We start from the raw sequence: 21,576 nt of genomic DNA, 5'->3' as shown, positions 1-21,576 counted from the left end.
CTAGCATTCAATATCAAGCACTAATGTAATGATTTAAAATCACGTATAATTTTTATTTGAATGTAGCCTTCATTCATCCCACCAATTTTTGATGCGTGCTGCGCGCGCGTCGGATTAATTCACTCTTATCATTTTTATTAACGTGCCTAAAGAAGTATAACTTAAAACATTTCTTACTAGTGAGCTATTATTAAACTACAGGTACTTTTATTTTGCTATACACTTTAAAATGCTCTGCGCAAGAACAGTTTTAGTTAAATTTTACTTTCATACGTTTTACTGTGTTAGCCCTTGCCTATTAATTATGCCTTTATGATGCAATAATACACTTGATATTTAATTTTATTAATGAATAATTTTTTTTTTAATTTATCATTTTGATTTATATCCCGTTCTTGCGAAGCTCTGCGTGTAAATATGTGTGGGAGTGTGTAGATGCATCAATGATTATTTTCACACATCCGTCACAAATACCTTGTCCGTCACCTCTTTTCCGATCATGGTCGCTACCGGTTTCTAAGAAACGTTGTTACCAATCTCATAACGCATAATAACTTGGAGGTGGCTTATTAAACTTTTTGCTGGAACTTCGTTGAGTCTGCGTGACTGATTTTGTTTCAAAAAAACCATGCTACACAATGCACGTGATCTTGAAAAGTCGCCATTTCACAAAAAATTGACTGACAATAAAAAAAAAACGGCACCTTATGCCAAATTCTGGTTGAAAAAATCACCAAGAGTTTAACTTCAATTTGTTTCAAACGGCGTGTAGTTAACTAGATTAGATATCACACGATACATTTTCAAAACCCCTAGTGTACTTGAGAGACATACTTTGTGCCAAAAGTTAACATTATGTTAAGTTTGACCACATATTGGGGCTTTGATAAAGTGAAACTATAAAGATTTTATGAAGGGAAAAAAAATTCCGTTGGGTCTTCTTGTTTGTTATTAGCTCCAAAAAATTTAACTTAGGTTCTTTAGTTACCAATATTTGAGTTCTAAGATACATACAACATTAGGTTAAACATTCTGTAAACTTTGAAATTTATATATTCACACCATATAGTCTTTAACTTTATATGTTTTATATGCATGTTTGGAACAGAAATGAGTTACCACGGTGCTGCCATCTACATAGGTTGGATAGCGCGAACCCAAGTTCACAGAGCTAAAGGTAGCCTTTAGAGTATTAACTGTTTGATGTATATTTTAGCAAGGTGGGCAGTATTTTAATAAAGTTTCATATCGAAAATGAGGTCCAAAACCAGGGATTAGTATTTTATCAAGTCGTTTTTAGCTTTTATCGAAACCGTTACATTAAAATACAAATCAAATGTTTCTATATTCGACGTACCATACATTATTTTCGCTATCCAAAATGCGTTTCTCCCTACGTGAGCAAGGCATCAAGATTTACGTGTAATTCGCGTCCATAAACGTAGTTGAAAACACAATTAGCGTATATTTATCACGCTCGTCATTATTTTAAAGAACTTTGATGTTGAATTTCTTGTCCGAGTTTCTTACTTGAGAATCTGCAACATGACAACACATGACTTTTCTAGTTTCCGAGGTTAGATGTTAGACATCTCTTGCGAGTGCTGAATGACTCGATCACGTTCTTTTTTTAAGACGTGGATGTAGATTCAAACCGCTATGAGTAGGGACCGAAAAAATTCGCGGGTTCAATGACCTGTAGGATGAACTCCATAGTTCTACGTACACTCGGTCAAATGCCACCCACTCATTGGCTGCTGTCTTGTGAGACGTTCCAGCGTAGCAGCCTGTGATTCGATTGGGTGTTTCTCATTGGCCCAGAGTCATCCAGGTGAGTTGTGAACCAATAGCAGAGGCAGCACTGAGGTAGGTATAAAGATTTGTATTTTAGCCTATCGTGAAATGAATTCGTGAATTTCTCCGGTCTCTAGCTATGAGGTCAGCACCACTCACAGCACTAGAAGCACTGCAGCAGCGACGCGGCGGGTTCGAGGCGCATGCTGTATGGCGGCCGTCAGCGGCGCTGACAATGACTGATGCGGCGGGCCCCGCCCCTTTGCTAGTCACGGCTGCGCGGTCGGTCACCGGAACAGACAAATGCCTCGGCCGCTGCAGGAATACCAACCTCCTGCAAGAACGCCCGTGACTCCTCAGTTTGTGTACTCGGAGGAAATTCAAATGGTTTTTTTTCGGAGCTACGATCTGTTGAAGCCAGTGTTGTAGGACTCTACTGGTCACATGTATGTATGTGTACATATGTACGGTTACCACACTCAACTGTACTTATACAAATAAATATAATAAAAATATAGAGTTTATTTCAATTTTAACTTACTGGCAAATATTCTTTTGGCCCAATACCCTCATGAGTGACGGTAAATACTATTAAATTATTTTAAAAAGCCACAATTAATATCTGAAGCTAGTACACAGAAACAACTCTACACAACACATTTTTTTAATAAAATTCATCGTAGGCTAATAGACAAATATTTTTATAGTACTACAGGTAAACTATTGTACAGTTTTAAATACGTTTCTGTGTAAAAATAGAACATTTTCTGTAACTCTATGTTCATCCAATTTAGGAAACCACAATAATTGTTTGATTTATTCAGACAGTAATGTTTATTCGCAGTCATATATTCCAAATAAAAGTTTACAATTCTTTTATATACATGAAAAAATATTGGTTATTATTTTCCAAAATATTTATGTGCTTAATACATTACACTATAACAACGAGGCATTAATAACAGTTTCGTGTGTTTTCTTGTTACTAAATGTTTGCTATTACTTTGTTTGAATTAATTACAAAATAGAAGAGAGGCTCAAATATTTATCTAATTAGGCTTGTGTATAAAGATCAATAGCTTAAGTATAAAGCCAATTGTTTTACAACACGTCAAATAAACCGAAACACAATAATAAAAGCAACATAAATAATAGAGTATAATTTTCATGTTACTTTTATCGTGCTAGCATTACGTGAAATGTCTGTAGATTTACCAATAAAAATATTAGTTTATAAGTTTTGTGGATTTCCGTACAACGTATGCATTGACAATATAAAAAAGTAACATTTAAATGAATATAAATATATTATTGTGAAATACCTCGCAAATAACACAGAGTGGTTACGAATGGAGGTTGGCAGATGTGCAAAGAGAATGGGCTAAACGACACAACGCGTTGTACATAAAACACATTTAGCAGCACTTCTAGCCGTCAGCATCGCACGAAAACTCTGGTCGGCGCGTTGGCCCACATCCCCGGTCCACAGGCTGGCCCAAATCCCCGTCCCCCTGGCTAGCGCTCATGTTCGGCCCTTTGGCTGGCCCACATCCCCATCAAACTGGCTAGCCCACATCCTCAGCCCACTGGCTGGCCCACATCCACGGTTCTTTGGCTGGCCCACAATTTTGGCCCACTAGCTGGCCCAAATCCTCGGCTCACTGGCTGTCTCACATTCCCGACCCACTGGCTGGCCATCCCCGTCCCACTGGCTGGCCCACATCCACGGTTCATTGGCTGGCCCACAATATTGGCCCACTGGCTGGCCCAAATCCCCGACCCACTGGCTGGCTCATATCCCCGACCCACTGGCTGGCCATCCCCGTCCCACTGGCTGGCCCACAATCTTGGCCCACTGGCTGGCCCACAATCTTGGCCCACTGGCTGGCCCAAATCCTCGGCTCACAGGCTGGCTCACGTCCCCTGCCCACTGGCTGGCCATCCACGGCACTCGTCGAACTAAGCTCTTGCCCCAAACATATGAGTTATTCAGTCACTCCCACTTGCAACAAACATGTTGAGTCCTCTAGTGATATTAGTTTCCGAGAGACCCAACTCTGTAACGCAAAACTATCAAATATCCAATTATATGTTACCCTGATTTGATGATTTCTTAATCAGTCACACTTCGTGACAGAATAAAATAATGTTTGCTATAAATATTAAGTTGTCAAATCACATTTTAAAAATATTAACTTTAACTATTACTATATTACAGTCATTTGGTATTTCTACTTGGAAAATTTTCCGGGAGTTTTGGAAATTGGTGATTTCATAGATTTTGAAGTGCCCTTTCCGAATTTCGATTTTGCCACTTCGTGTCTCTGCCGCTCGCGCCACCATATTGAATAAATGGCGCCTAAAAGCAGTTTTTTGACAATATCTCCTTTCTAACTCTTTTTTCGATAAAAATATTTAAATACAAAATTAAACTAGAGAAAATTTCCTACAAGTTATGTATTCACAATTATTTTCGTAAAATCAATATTTTTGGTGTACGAGTGACGCAAAATATACTTCAACACGCATCTTGGCTAAAAAAAAAAAAAATAAATAAATAAAAAACTTATTTCCACACCTCCTTGAGGTAGAGTAATCGGCGCGATTTTTTTATTGTGGTGTCCCCAATGGGCCTACTCCACATTATGCCAGTGTAGTTCTTATTCTTTTGACGGCTCTATCCACGCGTTCAAACATATAAATTCTCAAACAAGGAAAACCAGCACATAAAAATTAATGTAATATTGCGTCACTGCCGCCGACAGAAGCAGCACCACGCCAACATTCACTCCGAACCTGTCACCAGGTCCAGCAGTCGTTAGGAGTTGAGCCGAATGCAGTGTGATGGGGATGGGGAGAAAGCACTACACTGGAACCCCCAGCTCCGGATACCTTGCTGAAACTAATTCCTTGCAAACGCAAAAAGGGATGTCGGGGAGCCTGTGGATGAAGAAAGCCTGAGTTTTTTTTCAATGGCGCTTGTGATAATTTGCAAGTTCAACTACAAGATAACAATGAAGAGAAAGAAACAGAGTCCGTTCTCGAGCGAACCTATGGCGCAATCTCGGGTGAAGGTGATCATACGGAAGCTGATAACTCTATCGCGGATAACGTAGAATAAACTTCTACCTGCGACTTTTCGCTCGGTTCTGAAGACGATGGACCCGCGGAAACTGGCCCATCAAGAATAACGAAGCGAAGGAGATTGCACTGAAAATTGTAAAATGTGCTTTAAGTGGCAATATGTCAATATCTTCCTATCGTTATCTTTACAAAACAAAACGAACACACAGACATTCATTTATATATATATATATATATTTATATATATAACCTATCTATATTTTTATCCATCTTTTTACCTGTTACAGGTCTGACACGGCTATATAAATCACGCGCGTATTCGAAAGTAACTTTTAGTGTCAAAATTTCAAAGCAATCGGTGAAGAACCTTCGGACATTTAAGATTTTGATCGAACATTTACATTTTTATTTATGTATATAATAGAGGAAGTATTTATGATAGATCCCTGAGCGTCTGAATTAGCCTATATTTCATTCAGTGAAGTTCAACAACCACTGTGAATTTTATCACTAAACGACAATTATTTAGTATAATTTATTTGGGGTATTAACAAGTCACAAAAATATGTGGAAGATAAAGTTTTGTTGTCTCTGGAATAATTTGGGTGTAGAACTTCTTTCAATGACATTCAGACGCTCACTTTCCATCTAAAATACTTTGTCTATTAGTTACGATAAAAATGTTGTTCAGCCTAACTGCTAAGACGTAAACTAGTCTTCGGGAGCACTTTATAAAAAAGAGTTGTATGCCGCAAAGACCGTATAGAAATGTTTAACGTTTTTCATGGTGAACATCCGTTCGAGGTTTGTAAGTCGATTTCAGATACATCCTGTGTAAATGGTTTGCATTACTTTGTTTTATTTTAATTTTAATTTTTTTAATGTACAGTTACACGAACTAATAGAGGACCAGCCTAGTGCCGAATTTTGTGTATAAACAATTAAATTAATAAATAAAACTACATCGAATCCCGAATCCCCAGTTTCTTGGAAATTTGAAAGCAGAGTCGAATTAATGCGGACTGCGTAAGTGTGTCTTTGCAGTAGCCTCCACTTACCTAACTAGTTAATGAAGATTTGTTAACAGTACAAAGATTATTCTTCAGTCTTAGTACACGTTGTATACTTACAAAGTAAACGAAACCAGGGTCCCTCGTATAGACGGCGCCGGGACTATTGTCTCGGTCGAGATGACTCTGCGGTTAAGACGTCATCCCACCTTCCCCCCTCCACCCAGGGCACCGCTACGACCACTCCAGGCCAGACGGCGCCCGGAGGAGGCTCCGGGGGTAATTGCCGCAGTCCTGGAGCGGCTGACCGCAAGCTGTCTCCGGGAAGAGCTGCGAAGAGCTGTTAGGGCGCGCCGTGCCCTCTTTATGTCCTCCGGAGTGCTGTCGCGACCGAACAACCCATCTGGGACCAGCCGTGACAGCGGCGCGCGTGAGCCGGACACGTCCGCGAGGTGTCGCCGTCAAATGGGGGTTCCCTTTCGCTCCCTCCTCCACCGGCCCTCACCAACTCCTCGACAACCCCCAGTCTTTCCTTCGCGAGTCTTCTTGCGGCGGCACGTTTCTTCAGCGTCGCAGAACGTGGTAACATTCCGGCGTTAAAGCCTCTTCACTAAGAACACATTCGAGGAAAAAAACACTCGTCGAATGTGCGACCAAGATGGCGGCCAGTCTTCTGACTTCAATCGAGTCGCCGCGATGAGCGGCCATGACTTCTACGTCCACTTCCGCAGTCTCCTGATTTGCATTTGCAGTTTCTTTATTCGAGAATCAAAAATACTGGATGCTGTATTGTAGCATTGAATGAACTATTATATAAATAGTATTTTAAAGTTTAAAAAAATCTGTTTGAAAATAAAAAAATTAAAGAAAAAAAGGGGGTTGTCTGTAAATTCGGTTTACGGACGATAAATTTACGTCATAACTAGAGACCCGTGAATTTCGCGGATTCAATGACCTCCAGGATAGACTCCAATATCCTCTACACACTCGGGCAAATGCCAACTGTTCATTGGCTGTTGACTTGTGAGTCGTCTCGACTGGGTGGCCTGTGATTCGACATTTCTATGAGTGAGGGTCTCTAATTGGCCCTCAGTCCTCCAGATTAACAGAGAGCCAATGACAGAAGCAGCACTAAGGTATAATTATTTGAATTTTAGCATAAAACGAAATGAATCCGCGAAATTCACGGGTCTCTAGTCATAACGTCGTATGAAAACATTGATGAAAAATTGCATACTTTTTTAACTTCGAATCTTATTTACAGTTTTTGCAAATGAAATTTTAATATTTGTTTAAATATAATCACGAACAATTAGTTATAGAAATAAACTGAAATCGAACCAATGTCAATAAATTGTTAAATCATTTTTTTTAAATTGCTGCTTTTAAAAAGCTCGCCTTAACTTGTTTGATATTATAGAAGATTTTCTCCCACGGTGGTTGGCCGGTTATTGCACGCTCGGCTCTGGAGGAACGTGACAAAGAGTCATGCATTTTCGTGCGTGCAGCCGGCGTTCATCGATTTATAAGACTTTATCACGTCAAAAAAATTTTATTTTTAATTTTAAGTTTAATTTCCTTCAGCTTCTTTTATAGGTTATTTATATATATATGTATTGCATCTTCGAATATTGCGACAAGTGAACGGAAAAGTATCCGAGTCTGCTTGTTATTTATTGTAAATCCTGCTTAAACTTAAAGTATCAAAGAGTTTTAGGAAGACACTAAAAAAAAACTATGATTATTACATGCCTCTCAATCTCTTAAAGTAGCTATATAAATTTAGTAGTATTCTTTACCTCACCACGCATCTTAACTCTTGTATTATAAGTCTTAATAAAAATTTACTCTTAGTAACAAATATATTTGGGTACAATGTTTTACATATTTATTTATCAAAATGTATAAATTAAACCGTTTTTTAATGTAGTAACAGATATACATTCGTGTAACTTTACTGAAGCTTGTAACATAATTGGTATTCTAGGATGCCCTTTTTTGATACTCATATCTTTGAACCCAACCCCTGCAGTTCAAACCCAAACCCTTCTTCATGGATAGGGGATAGAGGGTTACCATACATACATTCCCTGTGGGACTGCAGGTGTGGGCTGCGAAGTTATAGTAGCGGCACGCACAGACAAACCACAAACCAAGCTTTTATATATATATATATATATATATATATATATATGTGTGTGTGTGTGTGTATTACAGGACAAAAATGTAAAATAACTATGCCTTGGTAGGGACATCATATAAGTATCAAATAAATTATTTTGCATTGTAGAAAGTGTTAAAACACAATTGCTTGTGTAGTTCAAGGTATTAAAATATTAATAATTTTATAACAATTAAAATAACGCACATTTCAAATTTGGTAAACAGGTGGAGCATTGAACCCACTTCCCATGGATGCCAGTATACCGTCTGTACACACTGACCACCGTAAAACATTGACAATAACAAATTAATGGGACCACCACTTGTAAACTGTCTCTTCAGATAGTGCCATATAGGTAAAAAGTAAGCTAAGGTATATACAGTTAATGATATTATAATATTTTACTGAATCTATTATATTTTTACAGGTAATTGTTCGTTAGTCTGACCAAAGTAATTCACTTTGCTAATGATGTGTGTTTTAAAATGAAGATTAGTGATAAAAAGGTATTAATTAAATAAAAAATCATCGTCTTTTTTGTGTTTCAATAAAAACACGTTATTTATTGAAATATAAAATGAATATTGTTATTGTTTTACGGAAGCCTTGAGAACAACGTTGTTTCCTAGAAACATTTCTGAAAATATATACAAACTGTCTTTGTGTTTTTAAAAATCTCTACATTACGGAAATATAAAACTACCTCGTTAATATTTCTACGTGTAGTCTGGTGAACAGTTGAGTGCTACGAGAGGTTAGTGAGGAGTGCTGCGACAGCCCCCGGCTAGGAGTCACCGCGCCGAGAGAGCTCCGAGTGCTACAGCTGACAAGGAATGGCTGGTGTGTCTCGTTCATGCGGCCTGCTGCATGCTCACGCAACTTCACATCTCACTACACACTAGGGCCGAGCGAGATGGCGCAGGAGCAAAACTCCAGCCATGCCTTCATTCTGGCTCCACTCTACCGCTGTAATTGTTCTTTGCGGTAGACTACAGGCCGATTGCGTTGTGTGTGTCCCCGTCTGTAATAACTTCGTAGCTGTGACATTTGGTTTAGAACCGAGTGTATTACCGGCATTTTGACGTGACAACGTCTAATAAATCGATGAACGCCGGCTGCACGCACGAAAAAGTGTCCCGTTACGCATATTGTCCCGTTACGCTGTGTCCCGTTAAGATCATTGTACGCTTGCGCCGCACCTATCTCTCTTCCACTCGATTGGAACAACCATCGATTTGACTTTTTCGAGGCACATTAAACTTGAAACACTCCCATTAGTTTTCTACTTTTCCTATCATCGTCGTAACCTTAACAGAATAACACAGATTGGAAGAAGTTAAATAGCAAACATGTAGGCCTATAAACGTTATAGTTATAATAATCTCTTCGTTAAAGTAATAAACATATTTGAATAAATGAGTGCAAATAAAAGAAAATTACCAATTCAATTGTAGATTTCATTTCACTCCTTCTTTGTATCCATACAAAATAGTGATAATTCAATAAAAATGATTTAATTTTATTCATAAAAGTATGCAATTATTTCATAAATGTTTTGTTATGACGTTGTTACATTAAACTATCGTCCGTAAACCGACTTTACAGACAACCAATTTTTTAACCATCTTTCTTTTCCCTTCTTTACAAAGCGGCTCAACTCTTGCACCGGCAGATATGCATGTGTTTGGTTAGTAACCTCCAGCCCAGCTCGCGGCCACTCAGGCCTCCCGTGAATGTAGCACCTACACTATAAAAACAAATTGGGTTGGGTAGAATTTGGGGTCACTACTGATAAATATTCACCTTGAAGGCACGAAGAACACTGGTTACAGATCCTCCAGGGATCTTCGTAAACTTACGAGAAGCATATACAGTGTTGAGATGCTTTGAACATCAACTCAGAATGATTATGCGGGATTGAGAGAGGGGGGGGAGGGAAACCTTCAAAAATTTGTAACGTCTACAGAAAAAAAAACTTTCATCTTCCTTCCACAACATGTTTTTCTTTTGTTTCCTGTTTACAACATAACACAGAACTTTAAACTCGGTATTAGTCTCAGATCATCTATATGTGTAGGTTATATGAAGGGACCGGAAAAATTCGCGTATTCAAAGACCTGCAGGATGAACTCCATAGTTCTACGTACACTCGGTCGTGTGCTGTCGTGTGAGACGTCCCAGCGTAGCAGCCTGTGATTTGATAACGCTTTGGTTGGGTGTTTCTCATTGGCCCAGAGTCATCCAGGTGAGTTGTGAGCACATAGCAGAGGCAGCACTGTGGTATAACTATTTGTATTTTAGCCTATCACGAAATGAATTCGCGAATTTTTCCGGTCTCTAGTTATATGAGAATGATAAATAGCCACTTGTTTATTTGAGGCATGTTGTCGGCTGAACGGTCCGCAGCTACTGTTGGCTGCAGCCTTGAGAGCTGTGTGCGTGTGTGGTCTGTCTCGCGGGCTGTTGTCCCTCCCAGGGGCTCATGAGGGATGTCGTCGGGAGTCCGCGCGCCGTGGTGAATGTCCGCGCGGCCGCCGTCAAAGGCAGCCTGCTGCTTGCCCACACCAGGCACATACAACACTCCGTCCAGCTCGTCCCCCGTTCCCTTACCACGCGAGAGCGCTGCGTGCGCGCGGGAGGCCGCAGCACCCAGGCTGCGTCTTTGTTGCCCGCGCCCAACCATGCGCTGTGCTGGATCACTGCAGGTTCTGTCTGTCTTCGTCCAGGAAACCAAGCTGGAACCTAATATACCGGTATTACAACAATTATAATCAGAGACCGGAAAAATTCGCGGATTCCTTTCGAGACAGGCTGGAATACAAACTCGTTTAGCTTAAAGCTGCGTCAGTGATTGGACCGCAATTTACCTGAAGGACTCTGAGCCAATGGCAAACACTCAACAAAAGAAGAATCGAATCATAATAATCGCAGTAAACAGGTGTCCCGAGTCGGTAGCCAATGACCAGGTGATAGTTGCCCGAGTACATGGAGAATCGTGGAGTCTATCCTAGTGGTCATTGAAACCGCGAATGTTTCCAGTCCCTAATTATAAAACATAGATACTATCCATAAACATTTCTGCCAGACTTCCTAGCGCTGTCGTTCAAAATTCGGTATTCGAAGATTTTTTTTTAAATTGCAGACTACTCGATAATATTTATTGTGCTTCAAGCCAATATATATGAATGCATTTTATTTTTTATCGTAATGCTATAATATTAATGAATATATAGCTTAGACCATTGGATTGATTATTTCATAGTAGGTAGGCCTATATATTCAATTTTTGCACAGCGGTAGAGTAGAGAATGCTCAGTTCAGTAACGCACGGAAGGTACACCGCCGATGACCTTGTGAGTCATGTTGAATACATGCAGTGAAGTCATAAACTACAGTTTCTTAGAGCATTCAATTAAAATGCTTGCCTGTATCGCATTCCCCATAGGTATAAGACACACGGTAGGCATATACCAAAACAATCTCGAAAACATACATAGGCCCTTAGGTATTTTATAAACACGTTAAATTACCATAAAAAAATTTCAACTAAAGTTTATAATATATATCGATCTTATAATTGAACAAACAGGAGATAAAAATAATATTTTTATGTAAAATTAAGAATTCAATAAGAAAATTAAAAAAAAAAATATTTATTGTTGTTTGAGCATTAAGATGGTAGTATTAACAGTCTGGCATAATTGGCTGGACCATAGAGCGCCTGAGCGTCGCAGATTGTATACTGTGCTGTGTCGTGCCCGCAGCAAGTTGAAGCGACATTCGTCGCACGCTGCTTTAATGACCAAGATATTCACCACTCTGATTGCATGTAACCGGCAGTCGTTGAAAGTTGTATACCTGTAACTGCCACATTAAAAAAATTAAAAAGGAAACTTTTATATCCAACTGCAGTATACATATAGCAAGGACTGACAATAAATAACGTATTAGATAAGCATTTCTGAATGAGGAAAAGGGTTGTTGCAACAAAATTAGCTGGAAATGATTCAATTCTTAGAATTGTAAATATATAATATTGTCACTCATGCTATTTATTTGTGTTATTCCTAAAGTAGGCTAACGGTAAAAATATTTTTTTTTCTGAGTAGAGTTTATCTTTGATTTTCTTTCGCAAGTATAATGATGACATATGGTTGTATGTAATGGAATCTTCTGTAATGATTACTCAATAGTCTTTGAAGACCTGCTTGCTAAACCCCGACGCTCATATGTCAAAGATTATATAACCAGTGAGACCCAAGTCAGAAATCATGTGATCATTAAGTCCACTATAATACGAGTATTGACTTTAAGTCTTACTGTTTGTGACATCATGATGGCAATAGGTATCGAGGTAGCAATTTTTTAACCTGGATTCACAAAGAAGTCATTTCTGTGAGATGGTAGAAGGGACAAAGGCTCAATGAATTCAGTGTTAAACTTCGGCAACATCGAAGTCGAGATGATAAGCAGCTTCACTTCCTAGAAACTAATTATGCCAAATTAAAATTGTGAAAGATTAATATATATAGGAAACGACTTGTACAGTCTCTGTCATGTAACTTGTTCAGAGTTCTCAAATGTAATACCTATTCTCCAAATCTCCTTTTCCCTCAGTTGTTCTGTCAACAGTTTTTGTAAACAAACATCATGTGATGCTCTGCAAGAGACAGTTCTGAAATAGGTACAACCAGGGATTAGGAAAAAATACAGATGGAGAATAAGGTCCATTTCCAGGCGAGGGGTGTGAAGCCAAAAGGGGAGGGTGGAAATAAGTCAGTAAACGTACCAATATGGGGGCCGTTTGTTTACAAATGTATCAGCTGTAACTATATTGGATATTAAATTGCCAAAAAATTTCAATTCATATCATTTTATTAATGTTATGAAGATTTAGTTTGGACTTTTATAATAAATAATCATATTAATTAACGAAAAATATTTTGATGTAATTTTCTTCCAAACAGCATAACTACAGTTGTTAATAAAATCAGGCTAGAACAGCTGATAAAAATATAAACAAACGTCCGCCATATTGGTATGTGAAATTCAGAAAGTAAAAATGGCGAGAAAAAGGGGCTTCACGTCTGACGGCTATAATGCTTCATGCGTGGGTGGAACCAGGGGCGTAGCCAGGGGGGGGTTTTAGGGGTTCGAACCCCCCCCCTTAGCCCCAAATCTTTAATTAATTTCTTATTCATCACTCAAACAAATTTCATATTAAAATTAATAAAATTTTTACCATTACAATATTTAAATTTAAGTACCGAAAACTGCTAAAATAGCACTATTTTACACCTTAAAATCCAAATTTTCCCGGGGGAGGACCCCCGGACCCCCCGCTTTAATACGGGGGGGGGGGGGCCATGCTTCTTAACACCCCCCATACGCAAATCCTGGCTACGCCACTGGGTGGAACTGGCGCTACTGTTGAGACGGACTTGAAGACAGCGGGTGGGCGGGTGTACGGACCCCCCCCCCCCGGGGGAATGGGGGGGGGGGAGTGCTGCCCCCTCCACACCCAGCCACACGGCGGTCCACCATGTTGCGAGGCGCACTCGGGCCTGCCCACTGGCCCCTCAGACTCCGCCCCTTCCGCCCGGCAGTGCAGCCTGCTTGCCAGTCGGCCCGCGCGGAACAAGGGCTTAAGGGACAGCTTCTTGCTTGCTGCTGTGATGCCCGGCAATACCGCCCATTGCATTACTTTGGCGTCAAGATAACATTCACAATACTATTCACATCCCAACCCGCCTTTTTTGAGTGGGTCGAAGTGATTCGGTCTCTCGGGATCCACATGTAACTTACTAACACACAGCATCTAACCACACAACTTACAACTATCACAATTTAGACCACATAATTTACAACAGTTATATGTAGATAATTCTCTACGTGCTGAGTTTCTAAGTTACGGCAGCACTCCTGGTCTCTCTACTGCCAGCTGCCTGTCAGTCGACTATCTAAGAGCAGTGGAGGGGAATGGCGGAGCCACTATGAACAAGCCGTTAAGGAAAATGTAAAGTTATAAATGTTTGCAGTCTAACTTTCACCAAAAGAATACGCCAAGTTTCCGGGTCTCTAAATATATTGTTGTACCTATCTCAGTCTCTATATCGTCCTTTTTGGACCTTTGCTAGGGGCAGGCGTTTTTCGCGAAAAGATCTAAACGCTTAATAGACTGCAGCAAGGTATACCCGAACCTGTGGTTTCTTCCTTGTGATTGGCGTCCGTATGCGAGAGAAGTCGTTGCCTAATTTGACCGGGTCACTGAGGACGCGTTTACTTTCGCACTGAATCACTGTGATTGGTGTTGTAACAATCGATTTGTATCTGGGAGAAACTCACCCAATCACGAAACACAGACGATGCTACAGTGTTTTAACTTTCAGCTAGTCTCGAAACCTTTTCGCGAAATCTGCATGCCCCTAACCATTGCACATGACTTCGTCAGTTCCAGCCATGGGCGACCACCTGCAGGAATCCCAGGGTCGGCCCACGTGATAGCTCTGACCACTTCCACTCCTCAGTTACGGCGGTGCGAGCACTGTGGCCCCGCCCCCGCGATCTGCGCCCTAGACTGCGAGTTTCAACCATTTGTTGGAGCTCTCGATGGTTGTGGTAAACAGACGGATTGATGGGAGATAAGTCCGCGGACTGTTGACAGGATGCTTTGTGATTATAACTCTTTTTTTAGGGGCATGCAGATTTCGCGAAAATATTTCGAGACTAGATGAAAGTTCAAACACTATAGCATTGTCTGTGTTTCCTGATAGGGTGAGTTTTCTCCCAGGTACATATTGATTGTAACAACACCAATCACAGTGATTCAGTGTGGAAGTAAGCGCGTCCTGAATGGCTCTGTCAAATAAGGCGACGACTTCTCTCGCAGACGGCCGCCAATCACAAGGAAGAAACCACAGGTGCGGTTATACCTTGTTTCAGTCTAATAAGTGTTCAGATCTTTTCGCGAAAAATGCCTGCCCCTACTCTTTTTTTATGTGTTAACATATTAGCTCTCGGAATAGAGAATTTGTTAGGGGTAATTTCATGAAATTTAAACGAAATCGATGAACGGAAATGTAACACAAAAAAGGCGGACCGACAGGTAGCAACATAAAACCTTATAGGTAGAGACCTGAAAAATACGCGGATTCATTTCGTGACATGCTACAATTGAAATAATTATACCTTAGTGGTGCTTCTGCCATTGGTTCATTGTTAATCTGGAGTAATAAGGGCCAATTAGAGACCCTCACTCGTAGAAGTGTCAAATAACAGGCCACCCAGTCGAGACGACTCACAAGTCAGCAGCCAATGAACAGTTGTCATTTACACGAGTGTGTAGAGGATAGTGGAGTCTTTCATAAACATTAGGGTGGGTACATGTCAAACGTATTTGTGTGCCAAATGAAACTTTATGATAGTGAAACTAACTTGGAATTGGTTTATTCCGTAAAAAAATAGTAATAGTAAAATGTAATACCAAGTTTTAAAAAAAAAGTTAGAAAAGCAGCATTACAATGATATGAATAGATACCTACTCTCCCCAATGAAAGAGTTTTTTTTACTTATTTTAATAACATTATAATATATTATTAAATATTAATTTTTCATCAGCTTAATAATGGAAAGGTTGGTTTGTAAGAAATAGCCTATTCACAAACTGATTTCAGTCGTTAAAGCAAAAACCAATATATAAACATTAGGCCCACTTAGTGTTATAAAAGTTATGTGTTTTAAAATGTTTTGGGCTAACATTTTAGTAATTCCATAGAATTATAACTTATAACGTGTTCGGAAACTTTATTGTATTAACTGTCTAGTAAATTTTAAAAAGATGGGCACTTATATTAATAAACTACCCTGTCAAAAATAGTCCAGAGCCGGGATCTATTGAACTAAAACTTTTAATTTGAAAAATTCCTAAAATATTGCGCCATGATCGTAATGCTTTAGAGAATCAAGAACATGTTAAATATCTTTGACCCCTTGTTCGTCCCAACACAATTTTCTGAATAACCAATTATAGGAATTTCTAAAATTGCTATTATATTTTGTTATGACTATTCGAGTTTACAAAATTTATCCCAGTTTACTTTGGCACACCAATACGATTAGTGCATGACCTGGTGTTCGCGAAAAATGCACGGGTGTATGTTGCTACACGTGGATCCGGTATCTTGTTGACTTAGGCTCATGGCTATAGCAGTTTCTGCATGCATCCGCATTGGACTTCCAACCCGTCAAATTTATGTTGTGTAATGAATGCTTATTTCATTGCATTTCTGGTGCATACTAAAATTTCGCCCTCAACGTGTCTAAAGAAGAATTAGACCTACTCAAAAACGCAGGCGGTGATAATTCCGGTATAGGAGGAAATGTCACACGTTCAGAGTTGAGACATTTACTTGCGACATATACATACTAATGTTTTTAGGCTAGCTTTGAGAAATCAATGGTACCATATTTTTAAACAGAATTATAGTTAGGTTATAAAAAGGGGAAATATTTTTACCGATTTTCCCTCAAATAAATACTTTCCTAATATTTACCATGCTCGGCATTATTTAAAAAAAAATTCTACGTAAGATTTTTTGTCCCATTTTCGTATTATACGTTTATTTACAACATAGGAACACATTTATTTGATTGTTATCGAGGTTAGATGTTAAAAAAATCGTGGTAATTACTGAAAGTCTCGGTAACATTTTTTTTCTGTTCGGAACCTTTCAAGTGTGACTGCAGTGCGCCAAGTCCAGACCTCGACCTGCTAGCTTCAGTCTGCATGGTCGTGGTCGAGGAAGCTTGTAAAACTCTTCAAGACACTGTGTTTGTAACTTTCCTTAGGGATGCTGATGTCTTCAGTGAGGCTCACAAAGAATACTTATAGTTTTCCCATCACCACTCCACGTGTGAGATGTGAAAATATCATGTCAGGAGAGAAAGCTATTATTGAACCAATCTAAGAATCAAACTATTAATTAAAACATGGTATGGTTCTGACTTGATGTAAGTTTTTGGACATACGCCATTGCCATAGCAATGGCGTATGTCCAAAAACTTACATCAAGTCATGCGCTCCCATTGCACAAATATTTTAAAGATAACATGGTATGGTTCTGTCTCATACTCTTTTGATACAACCAGTAAAAACCTCGCAAAAAAAAATTTACGGTGGAACTGCTGGTGCGCACAAACAACTTGATTTTCAGCAGAAAATTTAACGAAAGAATTGCTAGGTATATTATGTTTCGAATAAAACTACCTACGTGAGGGTAAAGGAATTTGGTAATGCTGTTCTTAAATATCCAGATTCAATTGCAATAATTTATTTCTGAACATGTTTGTTCATTTCTCATGACTACTAGGCTATGGTACATTGCCGCAGTTTAAGTTTACCCGTTGGAAGACATCCCAGTGCATGGTTGGTAAATGAACAAGTGTTGGTAATACTGTTCCAAAGTGGCCTCATGGTGTTAGGACGGGGGAGGGGTGTAACGTCAATAAGGTGGCCTGAATTCGGGATGACTTTGGTCCGAATACCGGAACTAACACAATATGTAATTCCGGTTTCCCGAGGTTTCCCAAAACCATTTCCAGATATTGCTGGGACGTTTCTTTTTACAATAGGCTGTGTCCAAGCCCTCTTCAAATTTCCCTGACGTGTGATGTGTTGGTCCTTTCTAACGATATTGTCCACGTGACTTCAAACACATCACGCACCTACACAGTGTAGGGCATAACTCTTATAAGTGATTGTGATATTTTTACCATGCCACTGCACACAATGTGCATTTATTACAGGCTATTCAAACAAATTGTTGGCTAGAATGTTGGAAGGTAGGGTGGTTTTTTTTTTTTTTATAAAATAGCCAATAAAATTCATCACACTTGACATAATATTGTCGGGTTATCTCAAAGCTAGCGGCTCTGTTTGAGCAGTGGTAAAACGCTTATCTTCTACCAAAAATGTGGGTTCACACAAGGGCAATCCTGTGTGTGTCACATACTCTATTATCGAACCAATACTGCGCTTTGGAACCACCCTTCAAAGCAAGGTCCAGGCAATATAGAACACTTTGTCTCATATCAAACAACCTGATATAGTTAAACTCTATTGGCGGAATTGATGCCATACAGAAAAAATGACCTATTGTACCAGATAAAGGCTACTTATTGGCGGTAATTGTGACTTATGGCATCATCATGCTTTGTTTAAAGCACTCAAGGGTCATATGACATATGAGTAAGTGCACTAAATATGCTGATAAAATGATAAAAAGTTGTATGTTATAAATAAAATATTTGTCTCCTAAATAAACACTTATGTTCACCACTACAACCACAACCATCCGCCGATTCTCCTTACAAACTTTGTAGCAACAGGTACTCCCTGTGACTTCGTGGTAACTCATTTACCTGACATTGCAATGAACGTGAGCGAGAGCTTAGCATCCAGGGAGAGTGGTCGCACACCCGCCTCTGACAGTCATCCGCCACTGCTCATTTCAAAATAGCATCCAGGGAGGGTGGTCACACAACCTCCTCGCTCCTCCTCTCTGACAGTTGTGCGCCACCGCTCATTTTAACATGGCATCCAAGTTGGGTGGTTGCACACCTTTCTCACCGCTCCTCTCTGACAGTTGTCCGCCACTGCTCATTTCAAAATAGCATCCAGGGAGGGTGGTCACACACCCTCCTCGCTCCTCCTCTCTGACAGTTGTGCGCCACCGCTCATTTTAACATGGCATCCAAGTTGGGTGGTTGCACACCTTTCTCACCGCTCCTCTCTGACAGTTGTCCGCCACTGTCATTTTAACATGACGAAGGAGAATAGTTAATAATTACCCCTACTCGACCCGTGTTTCTTGCGGTAATTAATTCTCAGGCTCGCTTTTCTTATGGCAGCAGTGCAGTAACAGATGATAACTAGAGACCTGCAAAATTCGCGGTTTCGATGGCCTTCAGGATAGACTGCACATACCCCTGTACACTCGGGCCAATAACGCAAGTTCATTGGCTGCCGACTTTTAAGTCATCTCAGCTGGTTTGTCTGTGATTCGATACTTCTTTGGTTGAGGTTTTATAATTGGTTGAGATTCGTCCTGATGAACAGTAAACCAATAGCAAAATTATCTAAGAGGTATATGTGTTTGAATTCTAGCCTATCACCGAATGAATACGCGAATTTTTCAGGTCTCTAATGATAACGTATGTTCAACACCTTTGTGTTTTTTTTTTTTTTTTTTTTTTTTTGCGGAATATGAGGTTATGGAGGGAGTTATTTTTAAAACAGAACCATTTGCGATTAGCTATATGTTTCTTATTTTTTATTCGTACTCGACTCTTTCCAGAACACTATTTATCCTACAGTATAGGCCAACATAATATGAACACTAATTTTATGAACTCCTAACTCTCGCTTTTTGAAATCGCGGTTCTTGGTTCGAACCACCTTGAGAGAACGAGTTAAAACCAGATGGCATACAAACACCGACACAAATTGTCTTTGTGCCGTTCCATGCTCAAGGGTTAGCGTACATAAGGTTTAGTTCTAGGGTCTTCGGTCGAGTCCCAACTCGGGCATGCGCGTATTTAGCATTTGTTTGTAACACCTTCTTGGATTCTAGGTTTAAGACCACGTCCGTGCAAAAGTTATGGTGTTTCAAACGTTTCGATATACCTTGTTGCATCCATCATCAAGGGCAATTGAGACATTAACTTATGGTGTTCTGAAGTAGTATTAATATACTAGGACCTACCATCCACGTATGAGCTCTGATTGGTGTCTATGTACGGCCATGATTGGAAGAGCGTCTGGCTAATAAGGATGAGTTTGATTAGCAAATAATATAGGTATGTAATTAAAAATATTAAATAAGCAATAAATACACGCACTAACAATACGTCCTTTTTCACCTCACTAATTTAACCATGTGATGACTGTCACTAGGTACCCTTTCGTATTATATAGGGCAATAGTCTCAGAATTCACTCCAACCGTCTGGATAGCTTAAACAATAATCGGTACTCAAAATATTCGTAGCTCATAAAAATATTAGTCTAACTGACTTATACTTTGCATTACCATACGATCTAAAAAATAATTTCCTCATTATTTTCAACCATTTAGCCTATTTACTGTTTCCTTCCCTGTGTTCCTGTGTCAAGAGAAAAAAATTATATACGTACCAAGAAATATATGGTTTTTGTATATTATAGGTAATAATGAGTTGTATTAAAAGTAGTGGTAGCATTGGAACGACTTTTTTCTCTAACAATTTATTAGAAAAAAAAATTCAAAAATTCACATAATTTTGTATAGTTTTAAATTATGATATTTTATAGAAAATGGTAAAATACTGTTAAATTTCAAGGGTACGGCGTAGATAGTAGTATATGAGAATCAGGTATTTAGCAAAAATCTGACTTATTTATAAACTACGTCTAGATGACCAATAGCCTAGTTGAGCAAATTTGTATAAGGCATACATAAGTCTAAGTTTTAAAAGTATGTAACCACAGTATATGTATATGCACCTACACATCAAAATATACTTATGTGTTGCAATTATTTAATTGCATCGGCCAAATAGTGGCAATGTTTAAGCTACCTGCTATCGTAAGTTTGGTAATTATCACTTGTTTCGAGAGACGAACCCACGACAGTTATGTTGTATTTTGTACGCTTATCACGACCTGTTGCAACTCGCCTGCTGCGGTTGTAATGCTGCGGCAGAGAAGAGTCGTCCACTCGAGACCAGCGCTATAACGGTCGACGCTGGTCCCGGAGGGGAATTCACGGCCACTGCAGTTTGAGCACGTATCTTTAAACGTATCTTTATACAAAATAGAAGTATCTGGAAGTTGTGAGGTATGTAAAATATATTTTATTATTCTTGTGAGCTAAGGGAGGCTTACGGAAAGGTTCGAAGTACGCCTATGACAATGCTATCATTTAATTTTATCCGTGACGTAAACTTTCTAGATAGTCTGACCGAGGCGTTTGAGCTAAGATTAAAGCGTATGCTAAGAATTACGTTACGTTTCTTGCAAGAGAGAGCCCTGATTCAGTGAGACGATTCAAAGTGCTTAGTTGTAGGCTATGAGTTCCTTGTTAAGGATTTCTGCATGTAACTAAAACACCTACCTAAAAGTAATTGGTTAGGCCCGTCTAAGAGCTGTGTGTAACTAAAATAATTACCATAATGCAAAATGTCATAGTTAGGCACGCTCTTAAAGTTGCATGTAACTAAAATAATGAACTTTTGGCCAAATGTAATTGGTTAGGCCCTTACAAAATCTGCATGTTACAAAAATAACGACCATTAAGGCTAGAAGTAATTGGCTAGGCAAGCGAATGTTGACATGTAACCTCGCTAGTGAGTATACTTAAAGCCAATTGCATTGCATTAGTACTGGTAAAAAACTAAAATTAAGGATTTATTCGTACAATGTGAACAGTGACATGTTAACACTAAGATAACCGTGATTTCCGAACCACTTTTTAGATTTAAATTTTAT

Source organism: Bacillus rossius, chromosome 7 (genome assembly GCF_032445375.1).
Source record: "Bacillus rossius redtenbacheri isolate Brsri chromosome 7, Brsri_v3, whole genome shotgun sequence".
NCBI lineage: Eukaryota > Metazoa > Arthropoda > Insecta > Phasmatodea > Bacillidae > Bacillus > Bacillus rossius.
Note: the sequence above shows the minus strand (reverse complement) of the source record.